The 16,799-nt window shown below is 40.5% G+C and overlaps 1 protein-coding gene across 2 annotated transcripts in view; it reads right to left on the bottom strand.

Annotated features, from left to right (window-relative positions):
* LOC144344438 (uncharacterized) overlaps window positions 1-16,429 on the bottom strand; it is a 90,240-nt gene extending 73,811 nt beyond the window's left edge. For both annotated transcript variants that reach the window (XR_014931078.1, XM_085506097.1), the window contains exons 1-3: window positions 15,138-16,429; window positions 11,246-11,390; window positions 9,585-9,783 (exon numbers count right to left, since the gene is read on the bottom strand). The gene's annotated coding sequence lies outside the window, so the exon portion shown is untranslated. The remainder of the gene's footprint in view (window positions 1-9,584; window positions 9,784-11,245; window positions 11,391-15,137) is intronic.
* Window positions 16,430-16,799: the final 370 nt, after the last annotated feature.

Raw genomic sequence — 16,799 nt, 5'->3', positions numbered from 1 at the left:
TTGGAACCCCAGTAGTGCCATGACGAGTCGCACGGTAATTGAAGAGAAACTTGGAACCCCAGTAGTGCTATGAGGAGTCACACGGTAGTTGAAAAGAAACTTGGAACCCCAGTAGTGCTATAGGGAGTCACACGGTAGTTGAAAAGACACTTGGAACCCCAGTAGTGCCATGAAGAGTCGCACGGTAGTTGAAAAGACACTTGGAACCCCAGTAGTGCTATAAGGAGTCACACGGTAGTTGAAAAGACACTTGGAACCCCAGTAGTGCTATAAGGAGTCACACGGTAGTTGAAAAGACACTTGGAACCCCAGTAGTGCTTTGAAAAGTCGCATGGTAGTTGAAAAGAAACTTGGAACCCCAGTAGTGCTATGAGGAGTCACACGGTAGTTGAAAAGACACTTGGAACCCCAGTAGTGCTATGAGGAGTCGCACTGTAGTTGAAAAGAAACTTGGAACCCCAGTAGTGCCATAACGAGTCGCACGGTAGTTGAAGAGAAACTTGGAACCCCAGTAGTGCTATGAGGAGTCACACGGTAGTTGAAAATAAACTTAGAACCCCAGTAGCGATATGAGGATTCGCACTGTAGTAGAAAAGAAACTTGGAACCCCAGTAGTGCTATAAGGAGTCACACGGTAGTTGAAAAGAAACTTGGAACCCCAGTAGTGCTATAAGGAGTCACACGGTAGTTGAAAAGAATCTTGGAACCCCAGTAGTGCTATAGGGAGTCACACGGTAGTTGAAAAGACACTTGGAACCCCAGTAGTGCTATAAGGAGTCACACGGTAGATGAAAAGACACTTGGAACCCCAGTAGTGCTATAAGGAGTCACACGGTAGTTGAAAAGAATCTTGGAACCCCAGTAGTGCTATAGGGAGTCACACGGTAGTTGAAAAGACACTTGGAACCCCAGTAGTGCTATAAGGAGTCACACGGTAGTTGAAAAGACACTTGGAACCCCAGTAGTGCTATAAGGAGTCACACGGTAGTTGAAAAGACACTTGGAATCCCAGTAGTGCTTTGAAAAGTCGCATGGTAGTTGAAAAGAAACTTGGAACCCCAGTAGTGCTATGAGGAGTCACACGGTAGTTGAAAAGACACTTGGAACCCCAGTAGTGCTATGAGGAGTCGCACTGTAGTTGAAAAGAAACTTGGAACCCCAGTAGTGCCATGACGAGTCGCACGGTAGTTGAAGAGAAACTTGGAACCCCAGTAGTGCTATAAGGAGTCACACGGTAGTTGAAAAGAAACTTGGAACCCCAGTAGTGGTATAGGGAGTCACACGGTAGTTGAAGAGACACTTGGAACCCCAGTAGTGCTATAAGGAGTCACACGGTAGTTGAAAAGACACTTGGAACCCCAGTAGTGCTTTGAAAAGTCGCATGGTAGTTGAAAAGAAACTTGGAACCCCAGTAGTGCTATGAGGAGTCACACGGTAGTTGAAAAGACACTTGGAACCCCAGTAGTGCTATGAGGAGTCGCACTGTAGTTGAAAAGAAACTTGGAACCCCAGTAGTGCCATGACGAGTCGCACGGTAGTTGAAGAGAAACTTGGAACCCCAGTAGTGCTATAAGGAGTCACACGGTAGTTGAAGAGAAACTTGGAACCCCAGTAGTGCTATAAGGAGTCACACGGTAGTTGAAAAGACACTTGGAACCCCAGTAGTGCTATAAGGAGTCACACGGTAGTTGAAACGAAACTTGGAACCCCAGTAGTGCTATAAGGAGTCACACGGTAGTTGAAAAGAAACTTGGAACCCCAGTAGTGCTATAAGGAGTCACACGGTAGTTGAAAAGAAACTTGGAACCCCAGTAGTGCTATAGGGAATCACACGGTAGTTGAAAAGACACTTGGAACCCCAGTAGTGCTATAAGGAGTCACACGGTAGTTGAAAAGACACTTGGAACCCCATTAGTGCTATAAGGAGTCACACGGTAGTTGAAAAGACACTTGAAACCCCAGTAGTGCTATAAGGAGTCACACGGTAGTTGAAAAGACACTTGGAACCCCAGTAGTGCTTTGAAAAGTCGCATGGTAGTTGAAAAGAAACTTGGAACCCCAGTAGTGCTATGAGGAGTCACACGGTAGTTGAAAAGACACTTGGAACCCCAGTAGTGCTATGAGGAGTCGCACTGTAGTTGAAAAGAAACTTGGAACCCCAGTAGTGCCATGACGAGTCGCACGGTAGTTGAAGAGAAACTTGGAACCCCAGTAGTGCTATAAGGAGTCACACGGTAGTTGAAGAGAAACTTGGAACCCCAGTAGTGCTATAAGGAGTCACACGGTAGTTGAAAAGACACTTGGAACCCCAGTAGTGCTATAAGGAGTCACACGGTAGTTGAAACGAAACTTGGAACCCCAGTAGTGCTATAAGGAGTCACACGGTAGTTGAAAAGAAACTTGGAACCCCAGTAGTGCTATAAGGAGTCACACGGTAGTTGAAAAGAAACTTGGAACCCCAGTAGTGCTATAGGGAATCACACGGTAGTTGAAAAGACACTTGGAACCCCAGTAGTGCTATAAGGAGTCACACGGTAGTTGAAAAGACACTTGGAACCCCAGTAGTGCTATAAGGAGTCACACGGTAGTTGAAAAGACACTTGGAACCCCAGTAGTGGTATAAGGAGTCACACGGTAGTTGAAAAGACACTTGGAACCCCAGTAGTGCTATGAGGAGTCGCACTGTAGTTGAAAAGAAACTTGGAACCCCAGTAGTGCCATGACGAGACGCACGGTAGTTGAAAAGAAACTTGGAACCCCAGTAGTGCTATGAGGAGTCACACGGTAGTTGAAAAGACACTTGGAACCCCAGTAGTGCTATGAGGAGTCGCACTGTAGTTGAAAAGAAACTTGGAACCCCAGTAGTGCCATGACGAGACGCACGGTAGTTGAAAAGACACTTGGAACCCCAGTAGTGCTATGAGGAGTCACACGGTAGTTGAAAAGAAACTTAGAACCCCAGTAGTGATATGAGGAGTCGCACTGTAGTTGAAAAGAAACTTGGAATCCCAGTAGTGCCATGAAGAGTCGCACGGTAGTTGAAAAGAATCTTGGAACCCCAGTAGTGCCATAAGGAGTCGCACGGTAGTTGAAAAGAAACTTGGTACCCAAGTAGTGCTATGAGGAGTCACACGGTAGTTGAAAATAAACTTAGAACCCCAGTAGTGATATGAGGAGTCGCACTGTAGTAGAAAAGAAACTTGGAACCCCAGTAGTGCCATGAAGAGTCGCACGGTAGTTGAAAAGAATCTTGGAACCCCAGTAGTATTTTGAGGAGTCACACGGTAGTTGAAAAGAATCTTGGAACCCCAGTAGTGCTTTGAGAAGTCGCACTGTAGTTGAGAAGAAACTTGGAACCCCAGTAGTGCCATGAAGAGTCGCACTGTAGTTGAAAAGAATCTTGGAACCCCAGTAGTGCTTTGAGGAGTCACACGGTAGTTGAAAAGAAACTTAGAACCCCAGTAGTGATATGAGGAGTCGCACTGTAGTTGAAAAGAAACTTGGAACCCCAGTAGTGCCATAAAGAGTCGCACGGTAGTTGAAAAGAATCTTGGAACCCCAGTAGTGCTTTGAGGAGTCACACGGTAGTTGAAAAGACACTTTGTACCCCAGTAGTGCTATAAGGAGTCACACGGTAGTTGAAAAGACACTTGGAACCTCAGTAGTGCTTTGAAAAGTCGCACAGTAGTTGAAAAGAAACTTGGAACCCCAGTAGTGCTATGAGGAGTCACACGGTTGTTGAAAAGAAACTTGGAACCCCAGTAGTGCTATAAGGAGTCACACGGTTGTTGAAAAGAAACTTGGAACCCCAGTAGTGCTATAAGGAGTCACACGGTAGTTGAAAAGAAACTTGGAACCCCAGTTGTGCTATAAGGAGTCACACGGTAGTTGAAAAGAAACTTGGAACCCCAGTAGTGCTATGAGGAGTCACACGGTAGTTGAAAAGAAACTTGGAACCCCAGTAGTGCTATAAGGAGTCACACGGTAGTTGAAAAGACACTTGGAACCCCAGTAGTGCTATAAGGAGTCACACGGTAGTTGAAAAGAAACTTGGAACCCCAGTAGTGCTATAAGGAGTCACACGGTAGTTGAAAAGAACTTGGAACCCCAGTAGTGCTATAAGGAGACACACGGTAGTTGAAAAGAAACTTGGAACCCCAGTAGTGCTATGAGGAGTCGCACTGTAGTTGAAAAGAAACTTGGAACCCCAGTAGTGCCATGACGAGTCGCACGGTAGTTGAAGAGAAACTTGGAACCCCAGTAGTGCTATGAGGAGTCACACGGTAGTTGAAAAGACACTTGGAACCCCAGTAGTGCCATGAAGAGTTGCACGGTAGTTGAAAAGACACTTGGAACCCCAGTAGTGCTATAAGGAGTCACACGGTAGTTGAAAAGACACTTGGAACCCCAGTAGTGCTATAAGGAGTCACACGGTAGTTGAAAAGACACTTGGAACCCCAGTAGTGCTTTGAAAAGTCGCATGGTAGTTGAAAAGAAACTTGGAACCCCAGTAGTGCTATGAGGAGTCACACGGTAGTTGAAAAGACACTTGGAACCCCAGTAGTGCTATGAGGAGTCGCACTGTAGTTGAAAAGAAACTTGGAACCCCAGTAGTGCCATAACGAGTCGCACGGTAGTTGAAGAGAAACTTGGAACCCCAGTAGTGCTATGAGGAGTCACACGGTAGTTGAAAATAAACTTAGAACCCCAGTAGCGATATGAGGATTCGCACTGTAGTAGAAAAGAAACTTGGAACCCCAGTAGTGCCATGAAGAGTCGCACGGTAGTTGAAAAGAATCTTGGAACCCCAGTAGTATTTTGAGGAGTCACATGGTAGTTGAAAAGAATCTTGGAACCCCAGTAGTGCTTTGAGAAGTCGCACTGTAGTTGAGAAGAAACTTGGAACCCCAGTAGTGCCATGAGGAGTCGCACGGTAGTTGAAAAGAATCTTGGAACCCCAGTAGTGCTTTGAGGAGTCACACGGTAGTTGAAAAGAAACTTAGAACCCCAGTAGTGATATGAGGAGTCGCACTGTAGTTGAAAAGAAACTTGGAACCCCAGTAGTGCCATAAAGAGTCGCACAGTAGTTGAAAAGAAACTTGGAACCCCAGTAGTGCTATGAGGAGTCACACGGTTGTTGAAAAGAAACTTGGAACCCCAGTAGTGCTATAGGGAGTCACACGGTAGTTGAAAAGACACTTGGAACCCCAGTAGTGCTATAAGAAGTCACACGGTAGTTGAAAAGACACTTGGAACCCCAGTAGCTATAAGGAGTCACACGGTAGTTGAAAAGAAACTTGGAACGCCAGTAGTGCTATAAGGAGTCACACGGTAGTTGAAAAGAAACTTGGAACCCCAATAGTGCTATAAGGAGTCACACGGTAGTTGAAAAGACACTTGGAACCCCAGTAGTGCTATAAGGAGTCACACGGTAGTTGAAAAGACACTTGGAACCCCAGTAGTGCTTTGAAAAGTCGCATGGTAGTTGAAAAGACACTTGGTACCCCAGTAGTGCTATAAGGAGTCACACGGTAGTTGAAAAAAAACTTGGAACCCCAGTAGTGCCAGGAGGAGTCGCACGGTAGTTGAAAAGACACTTGGAACCCCAGTAGTGCTATGAGGAATCGCATGGTAGTTGAAAAGACACTTGGAACCCCAGTAGTGCTATGAGGAGTCGCACTGTAGTTGAAAAGAAACTTGGAACCCCAGTAGTGCCATAACGAGTCGCACGGTAGTTGAAGAGAAACTTGGAACCCCAGTAGTGCTATGAGGAGTCACACGGTAGTTGAAAATAAACTTAGAACCCCAGTAGCGATATGAGGATTCGCACTGTAGTAGAAAAGAAACTTGGAACCCCAGTAGTGCCATGAAGAGTCGCACGGTAGTTGAAAAGAATCTTGGAACCCCAGTAGTATTTTGAGGAGTCACATGGTAGTTGAAAAGAATCTTGGAACCCCAGTAGTGCTTTGAGAAGTCGCACTGTAGTTGAGAAGAAACTTGGAACCCCAGTAGTGCCATGAGGAGTCGCACGGTAGTTGAAAAGAATCTTGGAACCCCAGTAGTGCTTTGAGGAGTCACACGGTAGTTGAAAAGAAACTTAGAACCCTAGTAGTGATATGAGGAGTCGCACTGTAGTTGAAAAGAAACTTGGAACCCCAGTAGTGCCATAAAGAGTCGCACAGTAGTTGAAAAGAAACTTGGAACCCCAGTAGTGCTATGAGGAGTCACACGGTTGTTGAAAAGAAACTTGGAACCCCAGTAGTGCTATAGGGAGTCACACGGTAGTTGAAAAGACACTTGGAACCCCAGTAGTGCTATAAGAAGTCACACGGTAGTTGAAAAGACACTTGGAACCCCAGTAGCTATAAGGAGTCACACGGTAGTTGAAAAGAAACTTGGAACGCCAGTAGTGCTATAAGGAGTCACACGGTAGTTGAAAAGAAACTTGGAACCCCAATAGTGCTATAAGGAGTCACACGGTAGTTGAAAAGACACTTGGAACCCCAGTAGTGCTATAAGGAGTCACACGGTAGTTGAAAAGACACTTGGAACCCCAGTAGTGCTTTGAAAAGTCGCATGGTAGTTGAAAAGACACTTGGTACCCCAGTAGTGCTATAAGGAGTCACACGGTAGTTGAAAAAAAACTTGGAACCCCAGTAGTGCCAGGAGGAGTCGCACGGTAGTTGAAAAGACACTTGGTACCCCAGTAGTGATATGAGGAATCGCATGGTAGTTGAAAAGAAACTTGGAACCCCAGTAGTGCTATAAGGAGTCACACGGTAGTTGAAAAAAAACTTGGAACCCCAGTAGTGCCATGAGGAGTTGCACGGTAGTTGAAAAAAAACTTGGTACCCCAGTAGTGCTATGAAGAGTCGCATGGTCGTTGAAAAGAAACTTGGTACCCCAGTAGTGCTATGAAGAGTCGCACGGTAGTTGAAAAGAAACTTGGAACCCCAGTAGTGCTATGAAGAGTCGCACGGTAGTTGAAAAGAAACTTGGAACCCCAGTAGTGCTATGAAGAGTCGCATGGTAGTTGAAAAGACACTTGGAACCCCAGTAGTGCTATGAGGAGTCGCACGGTAGTTGAAAAGACACTTGGAACCCCAGTAGTGCTATGAAGAGTCGCACGGTAGTTGAAAAAAAACTTGGAACCCCAGTAGTGCTTTGAGGAGTCCCACATTATGGTCACATTATATCATATTTACATACATAAAGCAAGAAAACTGAACTAGCGTACATAACGTTTACATTTCTGAATTGTGGGTTCCATATGCAGCTTGTTCATTTAAATACCATAACTCCCAAATACTCTACAGTCTGCTTTTGAAATACATGCCAAATTAAAAAGTTGCTCAAGTTTACATTAATTATCAATACTCAGTCTCACATTACAACCCAAATTATTTAATACAATTTGAACAATTGCCCGGCCGGCGACGCCTAAATAAATGATCATACAAGACTGCACTGTCAATGTGCGTGGTCCCACAGAGTTAGCGACGACTAATATGACGTAAATAGTTGTCTTTCTCCAACGTGTACTGTATTGACCTTGCTAATATCGAATCTAGATATCCGCTCGGTACGTGCGTACGTTCGCTGTACAGTAGCTGAACTAGCAAAACGTAGATCCGACTGCAGCATGCCCCAGCAAATTTTGCAGGAACTTGACACTACGCTGTTACGACCACTCAGTGTGGTGACCACCACACCTCAGCGAGGCTATTTGTCAGATACAATACAATGGGTTTCACAAGACTTGCACAGGTTTCAGTTCGTAACTTGATATATAGAAGATAATATTTGGTAATCGTAGTCCTAAATAACTATTAAAAATAGCCAGACGTTTCGAGCAATGGCTCTTTATCGATAGCATAGAAGAAAGTGTAATAACGTACAGGTAGAACATAGGAACGTAAGAACGCGCAAGAACTATAAGTAGAATCACAAAAAATTCCACAATAGAACAAATAACGCGTCTTAGGTAGTGAGCTCAACAAATGAGTTGAACTGTTTGTTAATACCATGGGGTTCTTTAGTTCCAAGGCGGAATATAGTTTCCTCCTCGACACGCCTGAGCTGATTTTCATTGCCATTGACAACACACACACCAGAAACAGACATATCTGCAATATTATGTCCACTAGAATTAAATTGAAGTGAAACCGGATAATAACGATTTTTCTGTCTAGTTTGCCGCAGATGCTCAGCAAACCGATCACCCAGTCGACGAACTGTAGAACCAATGTAAAGTTTCCCGCATTTAATACATGAAATGCAATATACAACATTCATTGTGATACAACTGAACGGATATTTGACATCAACATCTCCTTTGGGACCAAATATACGATTATAGTCTGTAATAAAAGGACAAGTATTACACCTAGGACGATTACACGGGACAGAACCATATTTCTCAGGGTCTCCCCTTTCACCCGTATGCACCAATAACCTCCTTAAATTAGTGTCACGGCGCCAGTTTTATTAGAAGTGTGAAGGCTAACTGAGAACATATCATGGTTTAGCTGACCACGACTATTATTCGAACACACACCACTCTTGGGATGTCTAAATAGATGACAATTATTTTATTACGTTGATCAGTGGATGAATCCAAAAATTGTCTGGGTCTTAGTACGAGTAAACTCGTGATGGTCCGCTACTCGTTGTAGATACAATATTTTTTAAGTGCCCTTAGAATACAACGGAAGATTCCATCTGACTGTCCGCTATTGTCCCAATGCAGCAGACCAGGCAAATTGGCAAAATTTTCTAATGACTGACTGTGCAGTCGACCATGGAAGCTAAGCACGCCATTAACCTGAAGCATTTATCTTCTTATATATTTGTGAGTCTACAGATGTCGAATCATATCTAATACAATGTGGATGTGAAGTTGAAGTTACAGGCATACACACTTAATGGATTGAGCATATACGATCTGTGTATATTTAACTGGGATTTCATGTTCAGTCAAAACATTTACATTGTAAAATTCACGCTCATTTTGAAACTGTTTGAAAAAAGACAAATCTTGATTTTTCGCTACATGACAAGGTTGCATACATTCACCATAGACATTTTTCAAGATTACATGTGTGAACATCGTTTTTATTAATTCTACCAACTGCATTTTGACAGAACACAATCGGATTCCTTGAAGTTCCACATACCGATTACTCTTGAGTTATCCAAATATTGCCAATGTGTTTATGTATATTACCCATAATTATACGAACACACAGTTAATAGTTCCTCCCCGTGATGTCATGTTCAGATGGCTGCTCTCTCGGTAATGATGTAAATTAATAAAACATGTCTACACTCATTCCAATATCAAGATGAATTAGTAATGATGAACTAACACAATGATACTATGATAAATGATTATGTTGTCGCCACACTTCGCTATGAAAACATTTCGATCTACACATAAATTACAGGTCAGTTCCATTACAGGGGTATTGTACGAATGTTCTATTGGCCTAGATCCGACATTTCTCGCAAGAACAAAACATGAACGTATTCAAAACACAGTACCACAATCTAATAACTGGTATAAAGTGTTGATCACTTCTTACCTTGATCGACTGACTCGTTCAGCTTCGCTCAGGCTTCTGGTTTTGTCAAAGCTCCGATAAGTGACCCTGCTCACTTTAGTGACCTAGTTATGTACAGTAAACGTGCGCGCATGCACGGAAAACGAATGACGTCGTAATACTGGATTCAAGGACATATAGAAAGTTGCTTGTTAGAAAGCCAGTTATATTCAACTTTAATCTGTGTAGGATACAAACAGATGCAATGGATTGTCAATTTTGTATTTCAGTTTGTCTATAGGTTGTCTATAATCATCAATGCTGGCACTAATATTTTGGACATGAATGAATTGGACATGAAAGCTTGGTAGGTTTGATATGTTTTAAACCTGTAATTTGGTCGAATCTCAAAATTATCTGCTGCACATTCAGCGACCACCACCAGGAAGTGTTACAAGTGTACAACGCCCTCTCGCACTTGCAGTTGGCATACTTGTGAATGGCCATCCATATTAATTGTCACTATTAGGCCAGACAATAACTCCTGGTGTAGGACTATCCAATTTTAGGAGAACTGCAGTTGTCAGACAGGGAGGATGAAATGCATAAACATGTTTTGTGTAGCCAGTTTGTAGAATGTTCTGCTTGTGACTGTCACGAATGTACTTGGAAAGTTGCAAAGTCCTAATATGTAAATTAATTTTCCACTGGCTATATATATCGCAGTGTGATTACAATCGGGAGTACATTTACCATCTGTCGAGACAACTAGAAATCGTGCGAAGATTGCAACTGTTATAGTCTTCGTCTTAGGACATTGCTACGACTCTGTATTTAAGCTGGCGCCTTGGGTTGGTTTGTCTATTTTTGGAGTTTAGTCTGATTTATTTAACCTGACATTTTGGTGACTGATCGCTCCCACCTTTACTCGACATTCTCCCATGCCTTCGTATCCGTGCACCTCATTCCTTACCAGTTTATGTACAGCCCGAGACGGGTCGAGATTGTTCGAGCGGGATTTCACCACGTTTGTAATTATTTATTTGCTATATTGAATATTGTTTGAAACTTCTTACTTGCGTCCTTTTTTACTTGAGGCTGGTCAAGTGTTTTTAATGTTTAATTCCAATCCTGTACAAGATTTAATTTAATTCGTAATATTTTTAAAGAACCCAAACAAGAGCTTGCCTAATTTTAACTTGCAAATGTGCGTATAGTAAAGAGCCCTGACGCATGTTGGAGAAATATAGTTAATGCCCTCTTGACACTATCCATCGCCAGAGTAATCGGCTGAGGTAATGTAAATAACCACAGGCAAACGAAAATTCACATAATACGCCAAATCTCGGACAACACAAACAAAGTAATATGCAAATAAAAACTATTGATTACTGTGTACACAATGACCCCTTATCCATCTACCTGTTTTGGTTTGCTTGTGTATTGTCAGTTTCGTATACTGAGACTTGTAATTTCCACTATTTGTTTGTTTATTCATCTGTGATATGGCATTCTGTTGAACGATTGCAGCCCTCAAACTTGTTTGCATGTTTTAAATGTAGACAGTTGATTGTGATTTGAAGAAGTTTGAAGTCAGTATGCTTGGGTATGGGTATTCAGTAAAGGTTGTAGAGAATGTTTTCAAATTTCTTAGCAATAGTAATGAGACAGGCAGATGTGTTCTCAATTCTCTTTCTACATACCTTTTGTCTGCAAATCATTTTCAAATATGAAGTATGGTAACGTATTATCAAGTTCTACTTTGACATCTACAAATCCAGCTTTTCGGAGAATTGTAGCAAAATCTTCTTTATTGCCTTGTAGTGGATACTTTTTATACTGGAATCCCTATCATGGAAAGGTAATTTGGTATGAATACATGATTCAGTGACGAATTTAAGTTATGTTGAATAGTATCGGAAAACACTACAGTTTCAAATTGACTGCTATAGTGTTGTCATCATTGTTGTAATAAACAATGTCTTCTATTCTCAATGATGTCCTATATTCAATTCATATGTTGTCTGTGTTAGGTACGAATAATACTAATCAGAGGATTAACTTTTTCGCTACCAGTTTCTTTTTCACATTACAAATTCACAAACAAGTCTCGTTTATAAATTTCCTTCAGAAGATTGGGACAAATATAGCCAACGGTTTTGAGTAAAAACTGAAAATTTAGAAGTTAGAGCATGTTTAAGTAGTTTTTGTATGTATTCAATCCAATTTGTACAAACTACAGAACATGACCATATTGCTGTGCTTTGTAGGTATATCACAAACGTAATTAATTGAGCAGTTTGTTGGTGCTTGGTTACAAAAGTCAAATCGCTTCTGAAAAAAGTTTAAAGTTAATCTTTGAATATGTTCTGATGTTATTGTTTCATACAAAACCTGTACAACAACGTTATGAGAATAGTTTAAAAAAAACAATTAAACTCTTAGTATTACGTTTTGGTAAAATCACACTGACCGTCAAATATTATTTTATTTTTCACATAAAGAATCCATAGATTACATTTCAGATCGTAACAAATGCATGATTTTGGGGCCATTATGTGAGAAATTCAAGATGGCTAAAACTATGTGAGCAATCCAAATTATTTAAATTTTCTTGTAATAAGAAACGTTCGTTCTACATGCAACAAATAAATTTAATCAGTTTAAGTCTCCAAGAAAAATTATTCTAAACATTTGAACATTTTTGAATAATATCCAAAATTACGTCACTGACCAGCCTATTTTTATTCATCTCGAACAAAATTTTGCACAAAACGTGTTCGAAGCAAAATATCCAGTTGATTGATTCAAGCGCTCATAATAAACAAATGTCCTAAATTGTGATCATAATACCGGAAAACCAAGACGGCGGCCAAATCACATGACCGAACAAAATTATTTTATTCTTCTTGCTTTCTCTATACATATTGATATGACATCAAGTTGATTGGATTAAGTATTCCTTGACCAATTTTTTATGTGTCCAATTTACAATATTAAAAGATGGTGGAAAAAGCATGTGAATGATGAAATTATATGTTTTTGAAGCATTGACCATACATGCCGCATGAACAATTTCAAGTTGATCGGTTAAAACACTCATGCAATACAAATACTCAAATGATTGGCCATTTTTGTCGAGAATCCGAGATTACACTGTGTGTGTGGTTGTTATCATATAATTTTCGACTTCTTAAATAACAGCACAGTCGACGAATATCACATGAAGAACAAATACTGCGTAAATATGTTCTCAGTTAAAACAATATGTAATAATTATTGTATACATCACAGTTGCTCATATAACAAAACAAAGTTTTAGATCTATGCTGTCTGAACAACATTACTAGAGGGAAGCCTTGGCACAAATGTTTGCCATTTCGGTAGCTTATGGATAGCATCGTGTATCACACTGGAAAAGTGTGACTTTCGATCCACTTCAATGTTTAAATAGCCCTCTAAGCCGGGCTTTAGGCACTCGTGTAGATGCCATTTTGAAACCCAATTTCGGCTTCGGTATCACCAACATTATACGTGATATTGTCAACATTATTTGTAGACTTCGCTACATTTATCATATTCTGGTTGATATCCATTGCTGAAAAGTGTACAAGAAAAGTATAATACCACTAACAATCGGAATGTTCCCATACAAGCAGCATTTACTGAGTTTGGGATCATCGCCAATCAAGTATCAATTGAAACCCACTAGACATTGCCATTCAAAACATAATCAACTAGGTTAGTGAAATACGCGGCAGCCTTGGGAACCAAGCACCTCCAAGTGATCAGTTTTAAATTTGTCACCATAGAATCTGAAAACAATTGTAGCAACTAGAGACGGGTAGGTGTGCGGTAAGTATTACTTCACCATGTTAATATCGTCAGGGGAAAAGCATATTTACTAAGTGGTAAGAGCTAGTTTGTTCACTCGCATCCAAATGCTAGATAAGTGTCAACTAAAACCTACATAAAGGGTTCAACACTTTTAATTAATAGTAATATAAAATCTGAGTATCTATCTGAGACTTAAACAACTGTTAATTGACACTCAATAGAGATTTCGAATCAAAACTGCAGAAAGGACTGCATGCACAAAATGTGGCCCTTTTAGTTTACAGGCTATGTGTCTCTATCATGCATACTATACACAGACTTGCTGGCACAGGGAGACTTTCAGTGTATTTTGGGTTCTTGATGACGAAGAACAGGCTGGGATAGCCACGAATTCCCAGTTGAGGTGAGAACATCAAATTTGAAACCTACAAGGCGTCATCTGCTGACAACTATTGATGTGTAACGTCATTTGACCTTGTATATGATGCAAACAATAAGGCACGTCCATGTAACGAGCCTGTAACCCTGATAATAATTTCAGTTCGTGGATGTCACTTTGGAAACATTGTGTACCGATACAAAACGCAATCTACATATTGAATCACTGTGTGTGTGAGCAGTTTCATGCATGTATACAACATTCACCGTGCTTTGATTGATCAGTAATAGGCCAGTGCACTGTAGCTGTGACCGACAACAGAAATCAGTCCTCGCATCACACTTTGTGAACACGCAAATCGTGGACAGATATTGACAGTTTTGACAGTATTATCTGACAGTGTATTGTTGGGTTTTATATCATGTTTAGCTGTCTTATGATAGAAGCAGCATTTACGGAGAAATAGTTGTTACCAGATATAGATAGTATCACTTGGCATGTTGGCATATTTCCCAGCTTTAGTTTCATACACATTGTGCAATAATAATAAAAACCTTCATTGGGACCATTAGCCATTGGATTATTATTTGAGCTCCTCCCATCTATAGTTTATACTTTTAGCTGGGATGTACAAACAAACATACACTTGGAAAGATAGACACGACATGTAAAAAATAGCGGCCAACTTCGTGTGCTATAAATCTGAACTTCCCAGTAAAACAAATGAAGATTCAAAATGAAAAGTACATGTAGAATCTTGAAATATAATTCTTTGTCAGGTATGAGGATATAATCTGGTTCCGGGAGATACAGGCGTCGCCTCAACAGACCTTTATTAGACGACTTACATTTATTTGACACTTTTCGTTAGACTGGAACTTGAGAACTGGTCACTTGACAGGCACCGAACCCCAAAGGCTGTAGTTGTGTTTTTTTTTTTTTGGGGGGGGGACTTAATGATAATCTACAAATCAAAACAAATATACTAAATAACAATACAAACGCATTTGTTGTTTTTTAAAAGATCCCCATACTGTATTATGTGCATACAGTTTAATTGGCTCTGATGAGTCGGTGTATAGCATTGGGAAGTTAGACAATCTTGATTTCTCTGTGTATATTCAATTCAAAATAAACCCACAACATGACTATATTGATGGGTTTTGATATATACTACAAACTAAATAACATATCATTTTGGTTAGGCAGTTGCTAAGAAATGGGTTTTATGACATTCAGTATCTGTTTCTATGGTGACGACCAAACTATGAAAGCAAGTTGTAAAGTACTTTATACACAGATGCTGCAAGCCACTTTTGAACTCAATAAACTTGACAGCGGAGCTAAAAATATAGTATATCTACAGCATTTTCAGTCACCAGTTTTGTTAACTCCCCTGATCCACAGCAAACGTCGAGTAATGAATCCGACTCTTTAAAATCCAGCCTCTGTATTATTTGGCTTGCTGAGATATGAACAAATCGCTTTCTGTACGCAGAGGATGATGTGGCTTCTTTGAGTTCATAACTGCTGTAAAACAGAAAGGTAGATGTGCCACTAATGATTCGATATTATAAACACGCTTGAATTGAGAGAAATTAAAGTTGCAATTATTTTATAATTAATGAGGTGTTTAAAGCATTGTATGGCTGTCTAAACTGTTTCACGTACAGATAAAATGGATGCGACAGATTCAGCATGACTGAGAGTGAATTTACCTTTACGAGTAACGAGAGACTGGCCTTGATCAATTTTTACAAGCATAGCAATGCGACACTGGCACTGGGTTCTGGCAGTTAGGTTTTAAAACGTTTGTTTTCATGCATATTGTAAACTTGTATTTATATGCAGAATTTAATTTCTACAAATAACTGTAGATAACTTGTAAACCGGTGAAATTTAGTAAAAATTTTGTAAACTGCTATTGTATATCAGACTTGTTACTGTGATGCTTTAGTCAATATGCAACGAATGGAATTGGCAAGGACACTGAACTTTTTTTCAACTTTTTGAAAAGATGGCCAAATCTCAAATTAAATTACTGATTGAGGCTTTTGGGCAAAAACAGGGATTAGAAGGTTAATTTTAACGCCAAATGATATTTTGAATTATTCACGAGAACTGAAAAAGTGTGTATAGTACATCCTTTCTATTTATGTAATATAATACACGTCCGGCGATGCACACTGGCCATGCAACGAAAAGCAGAATATTCCATTTTCTTTTATTTTTGCGTTTGGTTAGTGTTACCGACGCGCTCGCGAAACTGCGTGGTTGAACAAGGTGATGGATCACTACGGGTCTCTGCGTTCACGTGACTAAGTTTCTAATAATACCACAAGCTCCGGTTTATGGCCTTTACTACCAGTGCATTCTAATCGTGAAGCAGTTGTCGTTATCGCTGTTATGCTTGATCAAATATCTGAAGACAGTTCATCAATTTCCATAACTTTATTGTCTTTTTTACCAAAACATGAGAATAACTGAATAACATGTAACTCAACTTCACTAGATAATATCATTACTTAGCTGCATTGTTAGCTGCATTGTCCTGGTTCACATTCAAACAGGTTGTTAATCTGTTGTCATGAGTAGCACTGGCGTATTCGTAAAAAACCTATATCCCTTTGCTTGGTGTCCATCCAAAATACATGTGTTTTCTGGTTGCCTGTATGTGTTCAACATAACTCACTAACCTGACCTAAGTATATTACAACTTAGTTGCTCAGCAACAGTGACTGTTGCTGGGCAGACATTCTATTTTTGTCCTATATGTAAATTAGTTGGATTTCGTGGTCAGTGACCTAATGGGTATACTAAATTTTATCAGCTCACAATATTTAGTCCATGTCGGTCTTTAGACGGCAACAACAGTTAGCGTCTATCTCATTACCCACGTAGTCTTGTAGCCGAGAATACACTTACGATCAGAACAATGGGTCAGATACTAGTATGCAACCGATGTTGGTGCAGATAATGGACAGGCTGGTTTATGTACACGTGGCTACGATAGGTCAGCCTACCAAGGGTACACTATGCTA

Source organism: Saccoglossus kowalevskii, chromosome 12 (assembly GCF_978046115.1).
Source record: "Saccoglossus kowalevskii chromosome 12, keSacKowa6.1, whole genome shotgun sequence".
Classification (NCBI taxonomy): domain Eukaryota; kingdom Metazoa; phylum Hemichordata; class Enteropneusta; family Harrimaniidae; genus Saccoglossus; species Saccoglossus kowalevskii.
Note: the sequence above shows the minus strand (reverse complement) of the source record. Positions and strands in the feature narration are given on the sequence as shown.